Source organism: Ambystoma mexicanum, chromosome 1p, assembly GCF_040938575.1.
Source record: "Ambystoma mexicanum isolate Mex_15411 chromosome 1p, UKY_AmexF1_1, whole genome shotgun sequence".
Classification (NCBI taxonomy): Eukaryota; Metazoa; Chordata; class Amphibia; order Caudata; family Ambystomatidae; genus Ambystoma; species Ambystoma mexicanum.
The window spans coordinates 6,974,667-6,996,021 of NC_090921.1; the positions used below are offsets into that span (position 1 = coordinate 6,974,667).

General features: G+C 48.1%; 1 non-coding gene across 1 annotated transcript; it reads left to right on the forward strand.

The window, feature by feature from the left end:
- The first annotated feature begins 17,601 nt into the window (after window positions 1–17,601).
- Window positions 17,602–17,673, forward strand: TRNAC-GCA (transfer RNA cysteine (anticodon GCA)). The gene has a single exon. It is a non-coding gene; the product is annotated as a tRNA-Cys (tRNA).
- The last annotated feature ends 3,682 nt before the right edge of the window (window positions 17,674–21,355 follow it).

Here is a 21,355-nt window from a genome sequence, read left to right on the forward strand (position 1 = left end):
TACCTAGAACATAACCAGCTACTAGGATTCCGTCAATCAGGATTTAGGCCCCAACATAGTACTGAAACGGCGCTGATTGACCTCAAGGCCCAAATCGATGAGCTTAGGGACAAAGGGAAATCGGCCTGACTACTCCTTCTGAATCTATCAGCTGCATTTGACTTGGTGGGCCACAGGGTCCTATGTAACCACCTTGACTCAGCATCTCACTTCTCTCAGGAGGCTATAGTTTGGATCGAATATTTTTAAAGCAATAGGACTATGAGATTCTTCTCGCCATCAGCAGCAGCAGACCCTATTCCCATCACTTGTGAAGTGCCACAGGGCTCCTGTGTCTCCCCTAGAATGTACAATATTTTACCTGGCCTTTTTTGATGATCTCGACCTTCTTGGTATCACCTACACTAACTATGTAGATGATACCCAGATTCTCATACCACTTACTGGGGATTATGACAAGGATTTGGCCTTGGGAAACAAGATTTACCTCATCATCCAGATACAAATACACCTCCTTTAACATCGATGGCAACACCATTAAGGTCGCCAAAGAGGTAAAAAACGTAGGTCTTTATTTGGATTCCATCCTTACCTTTGCCAAACTGGTCAATTCCATAGCCTCGCCCTCTGCATACACATGTTAACTGATTAGAGCAGGCAAACCATTCCTTTCTACAAATAAATGTACCATTCTCACCAGAGCTTTCATTTTGTCCAAATTGGACTATTGTAACTCACTATACCTTGGTGCCAATAAGTACATCGTCAGAAAAATTCAGACTCTCCAAAATAATCCCCTCAGAGCGGCACTGGGTATATCTAGGAATGGTGATTATTCAGGTACCATTTAATGTGTGGCCTTACAATATCTTTTCTTCTGGAGTAGCCCTCCTAGCATATGCAGGCTGCTATCCTTAGGAGTAGGCTGCACGGATCTTCTGCCCATTTGTGAGTAGGGACGGAGATTAGTGTCTTTTGGCGCTCCCACTAAATTTACATTTTTAAATCTACATCAGAAAATTAAATAAAAAATCTACATTTGACTAGCACTGATTACGAGGGGAGAATGGTCACACTATAATGATAGGTATAACGATTGTTACCATGAATGAATATATGTTTTGTTACGACTTTAGAAAAAGGTGCTGAAATACTGTTACCAAATATCACGAATTTCTATGTCAAAACATAATAAGCATTAGCCCCAGGAGGCTTGCCACCACCAAACACGGTGCAAAACACACAGAGTATCCCAGAGGAGATAACACACTCCAAGATGGCCGCCCCATGCGACCAGGGGCACCGGCAGCGAAGACGGACTATAAAAAGCTGTCTCCGTTGCCGGGCAACCGCTGGTTGACACTCAGAGCAAGAGCCCTGGCGTCCCACAGCCTGACGAGAGCAGAGGCCATCCGAATAACTCGGTAAGCGACTTACTCTTATATCTTTGCGCGGCCCTTTAGCCGCTGGGAAGTATCAAGTATATGTTGGACTGGAGCAGTCTCCGGTCCATAAAAAGGCTACAATAAGATCTGACGGTCTTGGATCATTGGCGAGAGTGACAGAGAATCTATATACTCACCACAAAATAGAAGATGGCTGAAAACAACTATCTTGCGTTCGCAGAAGAACTTGTGGAAAACATCTTGGCGAACCCCTCCCTATTGTGGACAAATGCAACACTACAAGCCCTCACAAATAATGACGAATGGAATGAAATTGAGGCCCTAAGGAAAAAACTAATACGAACAGAACTCCATGGAGCACTAATGATAGAATATCTAAGAGCCCATGCGGCTCCCAGTGGCCTCATCATACACATAGAACCCAGAATGTTTCTAGATGACCTGCAATTCAGGAAGTACTGGCCCTTCATAGCTAATACGTGCACGAGTGACTGGTTAATTCTCATCATCAACACAGCGAAGACGGTCTCAGAGAAGCTCATGAAGGATATACAAACCAAAATGAATGCTATCAAAGCTAATATCACACTAGAGATCTACAACACGAAACAAGCAGCACTAGAGACATCGCTGAAGGAATTCCACGAGTTAAATCTCACAAAAAAGATTAGTAAACTGAAAAAAGATCTATCAGTCTTCTCGCATGAAAAAATTTACCAATACACTACGGAGAACTACTTCTCTGAGGAAGCAAAACTAGCTAGAAGAAATGCATATGTACAAAGCCAACGAATGGGTGCAAGAGAGTATAGATGCAACAGATCTGGCTCCTCTAACAATTCTAGCATGAGCTCGGATGATGACCTAAGGGCACAACAACAGCAACAGCATCAACAGACAGCCCAAATAACAACAGCAGGCCAATTCCGGAATATTCAGGGCCAAGGGCGAGGAACTAACAATGTCAGTTTTTTAGGACAACAAGGGAACCAACGAGGGAGACCACGCTGGCAACCATTCTCCCCAATGACGACCCGCAGCCAAGGAAGAGGATTCCAGCAACCAAACTTTCATTAATTATGAACCTGTCATCACATGTACTCACAGAAGCAGAAAGAATTGTCTTGGAGAAGGGACTCTCCTTCGTACCTACTGCTCAATACGATCCATTCCAAACAAGAATCGAGATAACACAATTGATCAGAAAAATAAGACTCAAACAATTCTTTCAGGACACTACGGAAAAAAGACATAGAGAAGTTCACGGACCTACGTCCTACCTCACAATTTTTCCCACCAACTGAAAGCAACACCCCCGAGTGTAACACTTTTGAACAGGCATTACTAAAGAAGTTGGAGTTAATGGAAAAAGACATACATTTGTACATAACAACTACAGCAAGACGGAAGCTCTGAAAACACTGGCTAACAATGACAAAATAACAATAAAACCAGCGGATAAGGGAGGAGCTACGGTCATTATGGACACTCATGAGTACCAGCAGATGATAAACACCTTGGTCCAAGATCAGAACAGCTACAGAGCCCTACCCTGTGACCCTACTCCCTCCCTGAGAAGACTCATTGCACTAATGGTGGAAGAAGCACTAAATGAAGAGTATATCAACGAAAAAGAAGCATCCTTCCTCACACCAGCACACCCAAGGTTGCCAGCCTTTTACGCACTACCTAAAGTGCATAAGGGGGTAACACCGATACCAGGCAGGCCCATAGTGTCGGGTATAAACTCAATTCTGGAACCCCTTTCACAATATGTGGACAGATTTCTATGCAACAAGATTCCAAAGAGGACATCATATGTTAAGGACTCAACAGCAATATTGAATCTACTCACAACTCTAACCTTTGACCAAACCACTCAATGGCTGGTCATGATGGACATCGAGGCCCTTTACACTAATATCCCCCAAGCTGAAACAGTAGAAATGGTGAGAGGAATTCTGATTAACGATCCAAAAATAGCAGGAGGACATGCAGGCTTCATTACCGAACTTGCAGAAATAGCCCTTACAAGAAATTTCTTTATTCTTGAGAAAACATTTTTTCAGCAGATTTCCGGAACAGCAATGGGTGCAATATTTGCACCTAGTTTAGCAAACCTCTATGTTGAACATTTCAAAAATGAATTCAACTATGCCAACACAAATCCTTTTCTGGACAAGATAAAGATATGGAAAAGATATATCGATGACGTCCTTATGATATTCCAAGGGACAAAAGAAGAACTTACAGCCTTCCACCAGTGGCTGAACAACTGCAATATACATCTCAAATTTACCATCGATGCAAACAGGACAGAGAAACATTTTTTGGACCTCCATATTACTACCCAAGGAGATGAATTAGGGGCTCGGGTCTATAAAAAAGACACTGACAGAAATTCACTTCTGCGGTACAATAGCTATCATCCAAAAGCCCTGAGGGACAAGCTCCCTTTTGGCCAATTCCTTCGGTACTGCAGAACATGCACAAGGCTAGAAGACTTCAAAGAGCAATCTGGAGCACTAAACAAACAGCTGCGAGAAAGAGGTTATCCGAAGAAAATTGTCAATGATACATGCAAACGGGCAAGAAGCATACCAAGGTAAATCATGCTACAGCAACATAGAAAAGATCAAAAACAAGAAGGGATAATGGCTGTAATGAGTTACTACCCGATATTCAATGCCATCAAAAAAGAAATCAATAAATTGTGGCCCATTCTGAATACAGGTTCTAGTGTTTTGGCCCAACCATCCTTTGCTATCAAAAGACGTAGAAACCAAAGAGACAGTCTTGTACATACACTAAAGGAACGAGACGATAATGAAGAAGAGAACACAATCTGGGGAGCAGAAAAACCCATGGGACATACACCGTATGGGGGCTGCTCCATGTATGCACAAACCTCAAGGAGCAAGACAATAGAGATAGGATGGCACACACCATGGCAACAAAGAAATCTAACCAACTGTAAATCTAAAGGGGTGGTCTATCTCACTACATGCCCCTGTACCCTCCGGTATGTGGGCATGACAACGAGGGAGGTGAAGAAGAGACTCATTGAACATAAACCATGTATTCGCACCAAAAAACTAACGGCCACCCTTGTGAGTCATTTTGTCCAAGAAAGGCATACTCAGGATGATTTCGCATGGACAATCCTTGAAAAACTAACACCTCCAAGAAGGGGTGGGGATTTTGAACAAATGCTTTTGAAACGAGAGTAACTCTGGATTTTCAGATTAGACACAGTAAAAAATGGGTTGAACGAGGAAATACAGTGGAACAATCTCGCCCTAATGAAATGAACACCTCCAAAAAATGAAGAAAAAAGGATAAGACCTATATGAGGACTATACCACAGCACAGAGAACAACATGCATGTTACAACAACGAATCACGGAGGAACATGACACCCAGACATGAATATGAACAATGGTTTGGTCAAAGTTGTGTGAACGCCTTTCTCCCCGCTGAATAGTGCATATATCATAGGGGCCAATCCAACCTCGAAATAAGAACAATTTTGGCGCTCCCACTAAATTTACATTTTTAAATCTACATCAGAAACGTACATAAAAAATCTACATTAGACTAGCACTGATTACGAGGGGAGAATGGTCACACTATAATGATAGGTATAATGATTGTTACCATGAAATAATATATGCTTTGTTACGACTTAAGAAAAAGGTGCTGAAATACTGTTAGCAAATATCACGAATTTCTATGTCAAAACATAAAAAGCGTTAGCCCCAGGAGGCTTGCCACCACCATACACGGTGCAAAACACACAGAGTATCCCAGAGGAGCTAACACGCTCCAAGATGGTCGCCCAATGCGACCAGGGGCACCGGCAGCGAAGATGGACTATAAAAAGCCGTCTCTGTTGCCGGGTAACCGCTGGTTGACACTCAGAGCAAGAGCCCTGGCGTCCCACGGCCTGACGAGAGCGGAGGCCATCCGAATAACTCGGTAAGCGACTTACTCTTATGGCATGCATATCAGAATGCAAGTTTTTATAAAAGACGCTTTGCACAAGTGTAAGTGTATCCACGATCGTGAGCTGCGGCAAGCACAGAAAGTTGCCGCGCTCGCGATCGAGAGCCTCATTTGATTGAACCCTGAAACCATCTGCAACGGCACGGGCAGCTCTGCCCTCCTCTAGCCAACAGCCGCGCATCAGCGGGCGAATCATGTAAACATGAAAACACTCACGATCGCGAGCTGCGGCAAGCACGGAAGACTGCCACGCTCGCGACAGAGAGTAAAAAATTATCTTTTCTAACACCCGCCCTGTAATGACATGGGCAGCTCTGCCTACAGCGGGAGCTTTGAGACACCCAGCGTGTCTGATCAGGCTAAATGTCACCATTATCAGGATATGCCCCACGCCATGTATATGGCGCCAGGCGCTCACCGGGTATATACATAAGGGCCATCCATCACATGGCCATAGCCACGCATATTAAAGAGGCACTCTACATAATGAACAGAGATAACTGTTGATGCACTTAGCAGTTGTGAAACATATATCTTGACACACTACTACATTGTGTCTTACAGGATACCACAGATGTAACCTTCCAGCCGTCCACAATAGTAACACGGCACACAGCATCTGACCAACAGAGCTGCACGGAAGGTAACAACCTGTTTTGGGTAAAACACCCTGTTTTGGGTCAAGCAGATTTATATCCCCTTTTGCCAATACAAAAGACTGTCCATACAAGTTTATCTTTTAATGATCTTAGCTACAATTAATTCTTCAGTAATCTAATAATGCGATTATCTCAAAATAATATGACCTCATGAACAGAAAAGCCTATTTTGGTTTTCTTTTCTTTCCTCAGGTAGATGGGATGACGGTTTCCTAGACCCAATCCACTTCCTGATCTTATCGAGATAGGCCCAAAACCACGGTCCTGAAGAAGATGATAAATAACAATCATCGAAACCGGTCGACCTCTTTTTAAACCAGGGAAGCATCCCCCCAAAAAAACGTTGTATTATGGACTCCTGTATCAAGTGAAATATATCACAAAGGCAATACTGGACAAGAATCTTGAAAGAAGCTAGACCAAAACAAACAAAAAAAGACCACCGGAAAGGAGAACGTAACAACGGACGGGCTTATCTGAAATCCGTTTTTATCTTTATTTTACTTATTAATCACAAGAGTGATTCATGACTTAGGGCCCACACACTTCCTACAACGGTCAATAAAAGGAAAAAGGTCCCACGACCTATGAAACAGTTCCTCTCTGAAATGTGGCCCCAAGTCCCACCAAGACGCTAATCTCCGTCCCTACTCACAAATGGGCAGAAGATCTGTGCACCCTACTCCTAAGGATAGCAGCCCGCATATGCTAGGAGGGCTACTCCAGAAGAAAAGATATTCTGAGGCAACACATTAAATGCTACCTGAATAATCACCAGTTCCCACGCTGAAAAAGTGGACTCCGCAAAGTGTTCTCGTGTGTTAAAAACATATTTCAAAATAACACTTCAGGCCAAACTACAAAGTAAAACTAAATTGTTTCCCTGAGTGTTTCTCGGTATATCTAGGAATGAGCACATCTCTGAGGTAAGGAGACAGAATAACTGGCCCTCCACTAGTGACAAAATCCATCTTAAAACTGCCTCGCTAACACAAAAGTGCCTTAACAACGACGCACCCTGCTATCTCATAGAGAGAATTAATAGAAGATCCTCCAATCGGCCCACCAGAACTGCAAACATAAACTGTCTGATTGTACCAAGATTCAAACTGACCAAAGCTGGTGGGAGTAGCTTCCCAGTCAAAGCTGAACAACTCTGGAATTCCTTACCCCCCTCCCTGAGGGCAGACCAAACGTAACCCAACTTTAGACAGAACATCATCAACTGGCTCAAAGAAAATGACCACTAAGGCATTTTAATCGCTGTCCTTCCATCTCAATTCTTCTTGCACTATAAATAGATCTTACTATGCCCATCTGATGTTGATGTTGAACCTCCTGTAATTATGTAATGCTATGCTGTTTATGCCTACTGTATGTATATACCTTTCAACTGTACTATTGACTGTATGATAATTGTGTAACCTAAACTGAAAATATCATGTATCCCCTGCGCCCTGATACCCTTGGGGCTGGCGCGCATTACAAATAAACAAACAAACAAACTGTAGGGTCCAGACAGCTTTTTAGGCCTTTCCAGAAAAGGACAACTTCAATAGACCACTGCACCTAACTGCAATTTCTGCAATCTCTTCCTTGTTGCTGTCAGATGGTGAGTTTTAGCAGATCTCTTGATGGTCATTTCAGCAGTTCCCTCGGATGGTAATTTTTCAGCAGCTCTCTCACTTCCTCATTGTGCATGCCCTTAATATAGCAGTGATGACACCACCAAGTTTACAATCCTGGGGAGTACCCCTGTAAGAGTTCTCGCAAATAGGATTGAACAGCCACCCTTCTCTCTCTTCCCAACTTCAGCTTATCATGGGGAATTAAATAACATGACAGCCAGGTCTGCACCATTTTGCAAGACCGTTCAGCAACTTTCTGCCGTTATCATAAAAAGCATAACAGTTATGAACATGTTATTTACTCAGCACATTCATAATTTCACCCTTTACCAGTTCCCCAACTCTCGAGACATTTTCAGATGAGCCAGGAACCTAGTTTAACTCACCATTACAGTTCCCAAAGTCACAGGTGGATGAATTGTATATCACCAGAGTCGCCTAGAAATTATCTAAAAAAGAACACATAAATAAAGATACTAAGACTTATGGTTGCTGGAAGAATGCCTAAATGATAATAGTCCTTCTAAACAAAGGAAATCTTCATATGTACAGATATGGGCTTCCCTTCCTCCACGACATTTGTCTCTCTGGGACAGTGTTTTCATTAGTCTTTGAAGTTGGTTGTCTGTCTGGAGTTGGAGTTTCAGCCTCCCTTAATTGTTGCCCCTGTTTGCACACCTCATTCTTACATTCTGGTCATGCATCGGCCAAAACAGATGCCCTGCATATCGGTCATATAGAACAAAGACGGGCAGGGGTGAAATGTTCGACTTCTTCCAGCTCTTCCTCAGTAAACCGAGTCCAAATAAAACATTCAAGTACTGTGGCTATGCAAGGATTATATAATTAGATAGAAGGGTAGTAGAAAGAGAGAGAAGACTGCACCTCACGTGCAGACTGTAGAATTTGCTATAAAGAAGAAAGAAATAATCTGCCCATAGCAGCCACTTTATTAACTACAAGGTTTTCAACCACGGAGGGTCTTCCTTCAACAGGAGCTCACACTGCCTCCAACCCTGCCCCATATGCCTCCCATGTACCAGCTCTGCTCCACCTTAATGCAGCTCCCATGATGTTCGAGGCAAATGTTCAATGGTAGGTGATCATGGGAGTTGTAGTGCGTAGCAGCCACTGCTGAAAAGACTGTCAATGTACCCTCAACTGACATAACACATTTCCTTCCTCCCCGCTGAGGTCCCTCCGCCCTCACTTCTATCCCCATTCTGTAATGGTCACTTCTTGCTGAGCGCTTTACCGCCACGCAATCCATGATTGGAAGAGAATTAGACCTTTCATCTAAATGCACAGGGATATAGCTCAGTGGTAGAGCATTTAACTACAGATCAACTCGGGTTCAAATCCTGGTGTCCCCATCTATTTTCTTTCATTTTTACAATTAATATTTTCTTATTTGTAAAGATCTGTCTTCCTTTTCTAAGCACAGCTGCCATCAGTGAACATTCCCTGCGCTTTAAGATGCATGGTCAAAAAATGTTCATGTTTCATCTTCCTTCGCACCTTGCTGACAGAGAAATGATGCACTTTTTTAGTGGTAGTTTAATGTTTCAGCTCCCCTGTGGCTGCCTGCTCCTTGAGGTCAAGGAACATTCTTATTTAGGTGCTACTCACTGTCCACCCCTTCACCCCCACACCTGTAAGCTAAGGGGGCCCATTCATATTGAAATGAACCCCCAGCAGCCCTAACAGATGTTGACCCAGGCCCTGTGAGCGAGCACTAAAGCTGCTCTTTGTTATGTAGAAGTGCTGATTGTCAGCAAAGAGGGAGGAGGCCATGTGTTGTGGCTGCTTTGAAGAGATATGGAAGGTGTTACCGGAACAAGGTTGGGTTGCTAGCTCTTTGCTCTTCATATAAGTGCTACATCCGGATGACATGCACTCCCTCTCACGCCTTCACGTGCCGTTGATTCTTCCAACATCACTTCCGCTTGACCAGTACAGAATCAATGGTTTCCAGAGGCTTGGGGTCGGAAATTCATCTATTCCCAGGTCCCATTGATGCATCTTACAGCACAACTTTTAGAAGGATTTTAAAAAGGCGCAGGATTTAGAGCCAGTCCGAGACAAATGACACCTCTGCAAGAGTCACCCAACCTGATGCGCTACCTCCGCAGCTTTCTGCTTCAGGACTCATCATTCCCTGATCCTCTGCAAGAGTCGCGTCACCCAACCTGATGTGCTACCTCTGCATCTTTCTGCTTCAGGACTCATCATTCTCTGATCCCGGATCCTCTGCAAGAGTCGCTCAACCTGATGCACTACCTCCGCAGCTTTCTGCTTCAGGACTCATCATTCCCTGATCCTCTGCAAGAGTGTCCCAACCTGATGCACTACCTCGGCAGCTTTCTGCTTCAGGACTCATCATTCCCTGATCCCTGATCCACTGCAAGAGTCACCCAACCTGATGTGCTACCTCCGCAGCTTTCTGCTTCAGGACTCATCATTCCCTGATCCTCTGCAAGAGTCACCCAACCTGATGTGCTACCTCCGCAGCTTTCTGCTTCAGGACTCATCATTCCCTGATCCTCTGCAAGAGTCGCCCAACCTGATGCACTATCTCGGCAGCTTTCTGCTTCAGGACTCATCATTCCCTGATCCCTGATCCACTGCAAGAGTCGCCCAACCTGATGCGCTACCCCCGCAGCTTTCTGCTTCAGGACTCATCATTCCCTGATCTCTGATCCTGTGCAAAATCGCTGAATTCCCAACACTGCAGTTCATATACATAGTGTTTCATATCCAGCATCACTGACATTGAACAGTCTCATTAATGGGGTGCATTAAAAACGGAAAGGCTCTTCGCTAGTAGGATCGGGGAGGCGGTCACCCCAACAGCACAAACCATCACCAGGTGATGCCCAGGGAGGTCACGGGTTGACGCACGCACTGGCTAAGCCTTGCGTAATAAGACTCAGCTCTACCAAAAATAATAAGTGATGGATGGGAAGTTTTACATTCATTATAACCATACCTATTTTAGCCCAACTGCAGCAATCCAGAAGTGGGGTCAACCCTTTGCAAACTCATCTTGGGCCTTCCAAAAATAAATTGGAATTGTGTAACCACTGCGCGGAACACAAGGAACCCCAGACTTGTTGAAGTCCTTGGAGGACATAATTGCACTCACGTCTGAGCATAACCTCTCTTGTTCAGAGAGACAGAGTGAAACCAGGAAATGATGGGGGGCGAGCGGAAGGGGGTTACTCTATAGTAACTTTCCATACTACTGGATGGGTATCAGGCTACCCTGAGCACCTGGACCTCACTGGGCGCTGTGCTTGCTGGTGTTCCCGTGGGGAGGAGGCGTTGACTATTTCCGGGCTGTGTGCAGAAATCCCCCAACACCACCATCTCAGGGAACTGTGACGTCGTCAGTGAGAACGACGCATGCGCGAGCCTCGTTTTGGGTCGTGCATGCGTGTTTTGAATAAAGAACGTCCGTGCGGCAGTTGCCGCCGGGACCCTGGAATGCACGGACGCCTGTGTCATGTCTTAGTGATTGTGTGCGTGTGCGTGTGAGTACAGGGCGGCCCGAGGCACGGGCCCGCCCGTCACATTGGCAACGAAGCGGGAGCCAACGGAGTGAGCGATTTGACACGCACCAATGTGTCAATCACTAGCATTTTCTTCTTTGTGCATCCCGAATCCGACGCGAGCGATGGCGATCACGTTATCTTCAGTGCGTAAGGCAGTAGCGGCCCCGGGGGTGCTCGTGCGCTGCCCACGTGCTAAGGGATAATAGAACACCACATTTTTGAAACTTCTGCAGTTCTCCGTCCCAAGAGGACTGCAGTGCAACCTGTAACCAGAGGATTCTTGGTGATGGAATGTCCATCTAAGCACAGAAGGCAGCCAGGCATTGGAACATCGTGCAGCACTGTGTCACCTCTGCGCATTTGACCAGGTGCGTCAACAATCTGTCCAAGTCAGGTTTGCGCCCTCTAATCCGGTTTTGAGGTGCCTGTGAGACCTGTGAAGATGACGAACAGTGATGGAGAAGCAACGGCAGCGCAGACGGTGGTGCGCAGACAACAGGGTTCATTGTTACCTATGCAGGAATTTGACACTTCGGGTCCACCTTCAAAATTGGGCCCAAAATGGTTGTTGTGGATAAAAAAATTAGACATGTATTTCACAGCGACCGGAGAGACCAATGACGACGCTAAGAGGGCGACACTGATCTATTCGGCAGGGATGGACGTTCTCCGCATATATGAGTCTCTAAACCTGCAAGTAGTGATGTATGATGCCGTTAAAACAGCCCTCAAGAACTATTTTATTCCTTTATCTAACGCGGACATAGACAGCTTTCTATTCTGTGGCGAGAAACAGCGGGAGGAGGAATCACTTGACCAGTTCTGCGCACGTCTGCGACAGATGGCTACCACTTGTAGGTGGGACAATGAAGAGGTTATGGTCCGCAATCAAGTGATCCAAGGGTGCAGTTCGGGTAAACTGCGCAGACAGGTACTGCGGGAGCCGGGTTTGTCTCTTGTCCAAATATTAGACAGTGGCAGAGTGTATTAGTTGGCTGAGATGAGAGGCGCAAAGATGGATGCAGCTGTGCGCCCAGGCAAGTCTGAAGAGGCATTTGCAGTGGGGAGGCAAGCATCGTCGAAAGCTCGATGGAGCCAGAAACTCCAGGATGCAGCTCCAGCGCATGGATCAGCAACTATTTGCCAGTACTGCGGGTATGATCTGCCCCACTCCGATGACTGTCCCGCCAAATCGAGAACCTACGGCAGGTGCAATGGTCCTGGCCACTATGCCAGGATGTGTCGAGCCCCCGCACTGGTTGCCACGCAAAGAGGACCGGCAACACCAAGTGGCGGTGGGTTTAGGAGACAACGCAGTATTGCGATACTGGAGCAAGACACCCAAAGACTAAATATCGCAGAAGAAGAGGAGGAGGAAGAAGAGGTTTTTTTATTTCGAATCTTGCGACAGGAGCACGAAAAAAGAGGCAGCCTAAGTGTATGGTTGACTTTCAAGGTGTTCCGACACAGGTACTGATAGACACAGGGGCCTCTGCTGTGTGCTTGCCACCAACCACTATAAGGCAATCCCGGGGCCACCACCGTTGGATGTGTCAACGGCAAATATTTTCACCTTTGGAGGCGACACTCCGCTACCCATTCAAGGGGTGTTTGTGGCACCTGTTACCAAGGGGACCAAGACCATCAAGGCCGGTTTTTCGTCACAGACGTCAGCCCGCACTCACTGCTCAGCTGCGCTGCGTCAGAGGTTTTGGACCTTGTGCACTTTGCCCTTGAGGTTTACCAGGTGGACATAGACCAACTGCTGGTCAGGATTTCTGGTATCTTTCAGGGAGTGGGCAAGCTGAGGGGTCCCCCAGTGCGTCTTCACATTGATGACACCATCCGGCCCACCGCCCTCAAACATCGATGAATCCCATTCCACCTCAGGGAGCAAGTGGAGAAGGAGCTTCAGCTTCTAGTCGATATGGACATCATTGAGAGGGTGGAGGGGCCGACGCCCTGGGTCTCGCCCATCGTAGTGGCGCCTAAGCCGAAACAGCCTGGTGCGGTACGCATCTGCGTGGACATGTGCCTCCCGAATGCCGTCATTAAACGAGAAAGACATTTAACACCGACCCTTGATGATATTGTGGGGGAACTGCAAGGGGCCAGGGTATCCTTGAAGTTGGATCTGAGGTCGGGATACCACCAGCTAGAGCTCCACCCAGATTACAGAAATATTCCAACATTTACCTCACACGAGGGTCTCCGTCAGTTTAAACGCCTGAGTTTTGGCATTTCCTCTGCAGCGGAAGTCTTTCAAAATGCCATCAGGGGAGCGCTGGCTGGCCTAAAAGGGGTACTTAATATGAGTGATGACATTTTGGTTTTTGCTGAGTCCAAGGCTGAATACATGAAGAGAATGAAGCATACTCTGCGAAGGTTGAGCAAATTGGGACTTACTTTGCACCGCGAAAAGTGCGAATTTTTCAAGGACAGGATTAGGTTTTTTGGTTTCATCTTCCATGCCAGCGGCGTCTCGCCAGATCCTGAAAAGGTCAAGGACATCCGCAAAGCGGTGGCCCCCAGTCCCCCACGGAGGTACGTAGTTTCCTGGGGATGGTTAACTACTGCGGGTGATTCATCAAGCGGCTGGCGTCCCTGTCCGAGCCTCTCAGAGCACTGACCAAGAATGAGGCCACCTGGGTGTGGGACAGGAGAGGGCAGGAGGCTTTTCAGGAAATCAAAAGAGCACTGTCCGATCGAGACACGATGGCGTACTTCGACCTCACCGCAGAATCGGAGATTGTCGTCGATGCCAGCCCGGTGGGACTGGGGGCTGTTCTTATGCAGGCTGATAACAGAGGCGACATGCGCCCCATCGCATATGCGAGTAAAGCTCGCACGGACAAGGAAAAACGCTACTCGCAGATCGAGAGGGAGGCGTTGGCCATTCTTTGGGGCTGCCACCACTTTCGTCTGTACATTCTGGGCAAGCCAGTTACGGTTGTGACCGACCACAAGCTGCTCCTGCCCATCCTGGCGGGTGTGTCGTCAAAGATAGAGCGCTGGATGCTTGTGCTCATCAAATACGGGGTCAAGCTAGTATACAGACCGGGGACTAATAATCCTGCGGATTACCTCTCACGCCACCCAAACGATGAGCGGGCAGAAGGTCCCAGTGAGGTGTTGGATTGCCAAGAGTTGGTGTACGACGTTGTGGAGAGCGCGATGCCCATGGCTCTGTCCAGGGTAGCCGTGGCCGAGGAGTCGTCGATGGACGAGGTGTTTCATATTGTCAAGGCTGCGGTGAGAAGTGGTGACTGGAAGAAGGTGCTCCAAAACAACTCCAGGCAGGAATTGAGGGCTCAGAAGGACCTTCAAGCGCTCTGGAAGGTGAGGGACGAACTATCGATATCTGAAGATAGACTACTGCTGCGGGGAAGGCAGATCGTCATTCCACAAACCCTGAGGAACCGCGTCCTGGAACTGGCACATATGGGACATCAAGGAATCGCCAAGACAAAGGCGCGGCTCAGATCCAAGGTATGGTTCCCCGATCTGGAAAGCCTGGTGGAATTGTATGTGAAAAGGTGTTTACCGTGCCAGGCGGAAAGTCCTGTTGAGAGGGCTCCGCCCATCAGTTCCATGGAAAGGAGTGAGAAGCCGTGGGGCACCGTCCATGCTGATTTTGGATCAACGGGAAGGGGCATGTACTTTTTGGCGGTGGTTGACCAATGGTCGAGGTACCCGGAGGTGGAAGTGGTGGAATCAACAGCAACCGACCACACCACCCGGGCGTTGGACAGAATGTTTGTGACGCATGGCTTCCCTGAGATGTTGTGCTCAGACAATGGACCCCCATTCATGGGGAGCCAGTTTGTGCAGTACTTGAAAGAAAAAGGCATCCAACACCGGAAGGCCTTGCCCCTCTGGCCTCGGGTGAATGGGGAAGCTGAAAGAATGATGCGGACCCTTAACAAAGTGTTCAGAATATCAGCCATGGGAGGGAATGACCTACAGCAGAAATTGGTCGAGTTCCTAAGGGAATACAGAACCACGCCCCACCAGTCCATGGGGGTCGCCCCAGCCGAAGCGCTGTTTGGACGCTGCCCGAGAGGTTTGATACCAGAGATGGAGGGCCAGGAACCCGGGGTTATCGACAACGAGAAAGTCCGGGAGAAACGAGCGGCACGCAACATGAAGGAGAGTGCGAGGAGGGGTTTGCAAGACAAGGAGGTGGCCGTAGGTGATTCGGTGTTAGTGCTGAATCGTAGACCTGAAGGGAAGCTGTCACTACCATACGAACCCCAGCCGTGGACTGTTACCCATGTGAAGGGGACCATGGTCACCACGGCCAATGAACGAGGGACAATCACCCGCAACCAATCCTTTTTTTAAGAAAGTGGACATTCCCTGTGAGGAGGCGGACCCCGACGACAGAGCCTCATTGGAAGCGGGGGCCGAGAGCCCTGTAGCGGATGCGCCACCGGATGTGCTGCCGTGGGTGGAGAGCCCCGGTGTGACCCCCCGGAGCAGCTGTCGCTAGCCTGGTCGACATGATCGCAGACCGCCTGCTCGTCTCAAGGACTACGTCCTCGACTCGGGAGACTGATCCGGTGTCCGAGTCAGGTCAGCGACCCAGGTTGGGTCCAGTTATCGTTGTGTTTGATGCACGTTTGTTTGATTAAAGAAAAAAAGGGATGTGACGTTGTCAGTGTGAACGACGCATGCGCGCGCCTTGTTTTGGGTCGCGCATGTGCGTTTTGAATAAAGAACGTCTGATCGGCAGTTGCCGTCGGGACCCTGGAAAGCACGGACGCCTGTGTCATGTCTCAGTGATTGTGTGCGTGTGCGTGCGAGTACAGGGCTGCCCAAGGCAGCAGGCCCGCCCATCACAGGAACCTTGCCGCGGAGGCGGAGCAGCTAGCGACAAACAGCGACACACGAAATATCGACGGAAACCCAGCCGTGAATGCAGGAAACACCGCCCGACTGAAGGGGAAGGGGACAGGCATCCATGCCGTTGGTCATATAGAACAAAGACGGACAAGGGAGAAATGGTCGACTTCCTCCCAGTCTTCTTCATTACACGGAGTCCAAATAAAACATACAAGGACTGTGGCTATGCAAGGATTATAGTACTATATAGAATAGAGAGAGAGTGAAGACTGCGCCTCACCTGAAGACTGTGACTAGGAAGACTGTAGAATTTGCTATAAAGAAGAAAGAAATAATCTGCCCATAGCAGCCACTTTATTAACTACAAGGTTTTCAACCACGGAGGGTCTTCCTTCAACAGGCGCTCACTCTGCCTCCAACCCTGCCCCATATGCCTCCCATGTACCAGCTCTGCTCCACCTTAATGCAGCTCCCATCAGTTCGAGGCAAATGGTCAATGGTAGGTGATCATGGGAGATGTAGTCCGTAGCAGCCACTGGTTGCAGACCCTGTCAATGTACCCTCAACCAACATAACACATTTCCTTACTCCCCCCAGGTCCCTCCGCCCTCACTTCTATCCCTCCTAATTATTTGGAAACCACGGAGATCAGTATAGCGCCTAAAGAATCAAGTTAAGACGTGTCTCTCGCTCTCACGCGTCGTCGGTTGTGCCATGGTCACTTCTTGCTGAGTGCTTGACCAATACACAATCCATGGTTGGAAGAGAATTAGACCTTTCATCGAAATGCACGAGGATATAGCTCAGTGGTAGAGCACTTGACTGTAGATCAACCCTGGTTCAAATTCGGGTGTCCTCTTCTAATTTTCTTTCATTTTTAATAATGAATATTTCTTTATTCGTAAAGACCTGTCTTCCTTTTCTGAGCACAGCTGGCATCAGTGAGCATTTGCTGCACTTTACGATGCATGGTGTAAAAATGTTATGGTTTCATCCTAGTTAGAACGTTTCTGACAGCAATTATGTACTTTGTCTAGTGGCAGTTTAGTTTTGGTCCACTCTGGCTGCCTGCACCTTGAGAACAGAGAACATTCTAATTACGGAACCCAAGGGTGCTACACACTGTCCACCCCTCACCCCCACACCTGTAAGCAAAGGGGGGCCCATTCATATTGAAATGGCCCCCAGGATGCCCTAATAAATGTTGATCGGGGCCCTGTGAGCGAGCACTAAAGGAGCTCTTTGTTATGCAAAGTGCCTGATTGTCAGCAAGGAGGGAGGAGGGGGTGTGTGTTGTGGCTTTGAAGAGATTTGGAAGGTGTCACCAGAAAAAGGCAGGGCTGCTCGCTCGTTGCCCTTCATATAAGTGCTAAATCCGGCTGACGTGTCTCTCCATCTCACGCTCTCACGCACCGCCTTGGACCCTTCCAACATCACTTCCGTTTAGCGCTTCACCAGCACAGAATCAATGGTTTCCAGAGGTTAGGATCAGACTCGACAGCACGGGGATATAGCTCAGTGGTAGAGCATTTGACTGCAGATCAAGAGGTCCCCGGTTCAAATCCGGGTGTCCCCTTCACCTTTTTTTCATTTTAACAATACTATTTTTTCTTTATTTGTAAAGATCTGTCTGGCTTTTCTGAGCACAGCTGGCATCGGTGAGCATTCACTGCCTTTAAGATGCATGTTGTACACATGCTTTCAGGTATTCCAAACATATATTTATTAAACTTCCTTAATTTGAAAACACACATGGGGTGCCTAACTTGGATTATTATTCACGTGGTAGGAAATTCCCCTATTCCCAACTCCCATTGGTGCACTCCGAGACAAATAACACCTCTGCAAGAGTCGCCCAACCTGATGCGCTACCTCTGCAGCTTTCTGCTTCAGGACTCATCATTCACTGATCCTCTGCAAGAGTCGCCCAACCTGATGCGCTACCTCTCCAGCTTTCTGCGTCAGGACTCATTTCCTGATCCTCTGCAAGAGTCGCCCAAACTGATGCGCTACCTCCGCAGCATCCTGCTTCAGGACTCATCATTCCCTGATCCTCTGCAAGAGTCGCCCAACCTGATGGCTACCTCCGCAGCTTCCTGCTTCAGGACTCATCATTCCCTGATCCTCCGCAAGAGTCGCCCAACCTGATGCGCTACCCCTGCAGCTTTCTGCTTCAGGACTCATTCCCTGATCCTCTGCAAGAGTCGACCAACCTGATGCGCTACCTCCGCAGCTTTCTGCTTCAGGACTCATCATTCCCTGATCCTCTGCAAGAGTCGCCCAACCTGATGCGCTACCTCCGCAGCTTTCTGCTTCAGGACTCATCATTCCCTGATCCTCTGCAAGAGTCGCCCAACCTGATGCGCTGCCTCCGCAGGTTTCTGCTTCAGGACTCATCATTCCCGGATCCCTGATCCTCTGCAAGAGTCGCCCAACCTGATGCGCTACCTCTGCAGCTTTCTGCTTCAGGACTCATCATTCACTGATCCTCTGCAAGAGTCGCCCAACCTGATGCGCTACCTCTCCAGCTTTCTGCGTCAGGACTCATTTCCTGATCCTCTGCAAGAGTCGCCCAAACTGATGCGCTACCTCCGCAGCATCCTGCTTCAGGACTCATCATTCCCTGATCCTCTGCAAGAGTCGCCCAACCTGATGCGCTACCCCCGCAGGTTTCTGCTTCAATACTCATCATTCCCTGATCCCGTATCCTCTGCAAGAGTCGCCCAATCTGATGCGCTACGTCCGCAGCTTTCTGCTTCAGGACTCATCATTCCCTGATCCTCTGCAAGAGTCGCCCAACCTGATGCGCTACCCCTGCAGCTTTCTGCTTCAGGACTCATTCCCTGATCCTCTGCAAGAGTCGACCAACCTGATGCGCTACCTCCGCAGCTTTCTGCTTCAGGACTCATCATTCCCTGATCCTCTGCAAGAGTCGCCCAACCTGATGCGCTACCTCCGCAGCTTTCTGCTTCAGGACTCATCATTCCCTGATCCTCTGCAAGAGTCGCCCAACCTGATGCGCTGCCTCCGCAGGTTTCTGCTTCAGGATTCATCATTCACGGATCCCTGATCCTCTGCAAGAGTCGCCCAACCTGATGCGCTACCTCTGCAGCTTTCTGCTTCAGGACTCATCATTCACTGATCCTCTGCAAGAGTCGCCCAACCTGATGCGCTACCTCTCCAGCTTTCTGCGTCAGGACTCATTTCCTGATCCTCTGCAAGAGTCGCCCAAACTGATGCGCTACCTCCGCAGCATCCTGCTTCAGGACTCATCATTCCCTGATCCTCTGCAAGAGTCGCCCAACCTGATGCGCTACCCCCGCAGGTTTCTGCTTCAATACTCATCATTCCCTGATCCCGGATCCTCTGCAAGAGTCGCCCAATCTGATGCGCTACGTCCGCAGCTTTCTGCATCAGGACTCATCATTCCCTGATCCTCTGCAAGAGTCGCCCAACCTGATGCGCTACCCCTGCAGCTTTCTGCTTCAGGACTCATTCCCTGATCCTCTGCAAGAGTCGACCAACCTGATGCGCTACCTCCGCAGCTTTCTGCTTCAGGACTCATCATTCCCTGATCCTCTGCAAGAGTCGCCCAACCTGATGCGCTACCTCCGCAGCTTTCTGCTTCAGGACTCATCATTCCCTGATCCTCTGCAAGAGTCGCCCAACCTGATGCGCTGCCTCCGCAGGTTTCTGCTTCAGGACTCATCATTCCCGGATCCCTGATCCTCTGCAAGAGTCGCCCAACCTGATGCGCTGCCTCCGCAGGTTTCTGCTTCAGGACTCATCATTCCCTGATCCATGGTAAACATGACTTAAGAGGCAATATTGTTTCATCTCCAGCAACAATGACATTGCACAGTCTCATTAAGGGGGTGCAGTGGAATCAGAAAAATTCTTCACTGGCAGGATCGGGGGAATCGGTCATCCCAACAGCACAACCCTTCACCAGGTGATGCCATGGGAGGGCACGGGTTGACACACCCACTAGCTAAGCCTTGCGTTAATCAGACTCAGCTTTCTGCCAAAAATAAATTATTTTAAATAATAAGTGAATTAATTATAAGCATACATATTTTAGCCCACCTGCAGCAATACAGAAGTGAGATCAACCCTTTGCATACCCATTTTGGAGCTCCCGATATTGGGAATTGTGTAACCACTGCGCGGAAGACAAGGAACCCCAGACTTTTCAGTCCTTGCAGGACATAATGGAACTGATGTCTGAGCATCAACTTTTGTTCAGAGAGACAAAGTGAAAACAGAAAGTGATGGAAGGGGGGTGAGGTTTCACTCAATAGTAACTTTCCATACTACTGCATGGATGTCAGGCTGCCCCCAGCTGCTGGACCTCACTGCACGCTGTGCTTGCTTGTGTTCCGGTGGGGCGGGAGGCACATGCCTCAGCAGTTCAGACTAGACTCATGGCTGTGGGTAGCAGGCGGGCTCAGACTGGCCTACAGAGCGATGCCAAACTGCCAGCCCATGATTCTAGAATGGACCCCTTTTTTGGCGGAATGGGCCAGAATTGTGTCCCTAGTCGCCAGTTTCTCTAGTACTACTCTAGTCTTAACTAATGTGACTAAGCAAATATGCTTTCAAATGCATCTTTTCCAACGTGTCTCACCAAAACACCCCCTGGTGTTTCCAAAACTCAACCGCCTGATCTGAAAAGCAACGGATTGTAATGTGAGAATGTGGCCACATTTCCATTTGTTCCTGGGCCGAGTTTATGCTCCGCTCCGACCCTGGTAGCAGGAGAACCTCTGTGATGGCAAAGACAGGATAAGAAATTACGGCATTGAATTTTGTCCAGAGAAATGACATAGGTTATGATTAATTCAAAGCCTTACAACCGCCATTTTTCAGCTTTGCTCTCCAATCCAGTCAGAATTGTGTTTCTCCTGGAGCACCTCATTGTGTTCGCCCAGGCATGTAACCCCAGAGAATAGAGGCTTAGAATATAATCTGCAAGCCACGCCAGGGGATTGAAGCCCCTCCAGCAGAACTCTGTGGGCATCATTACGAGTTGCCTGGTAAAACCGGGTTCATTACCGGCATGCCGGAATGAGCGGGTCCGTGCTCATATGAACCCGCTAATAGCGGGTGATTACGAGTGCACGAGCACGCGCGTCCCCCCATGCCGGTAGTGTCAATACCGCCATGCCGCTAAAGGGCCTCCAACTCCCCTATACCGGCATCGCGCGACCCGCCATAGCGGTACCACCTCATACCAACCCATAAATACCGGCATGGTA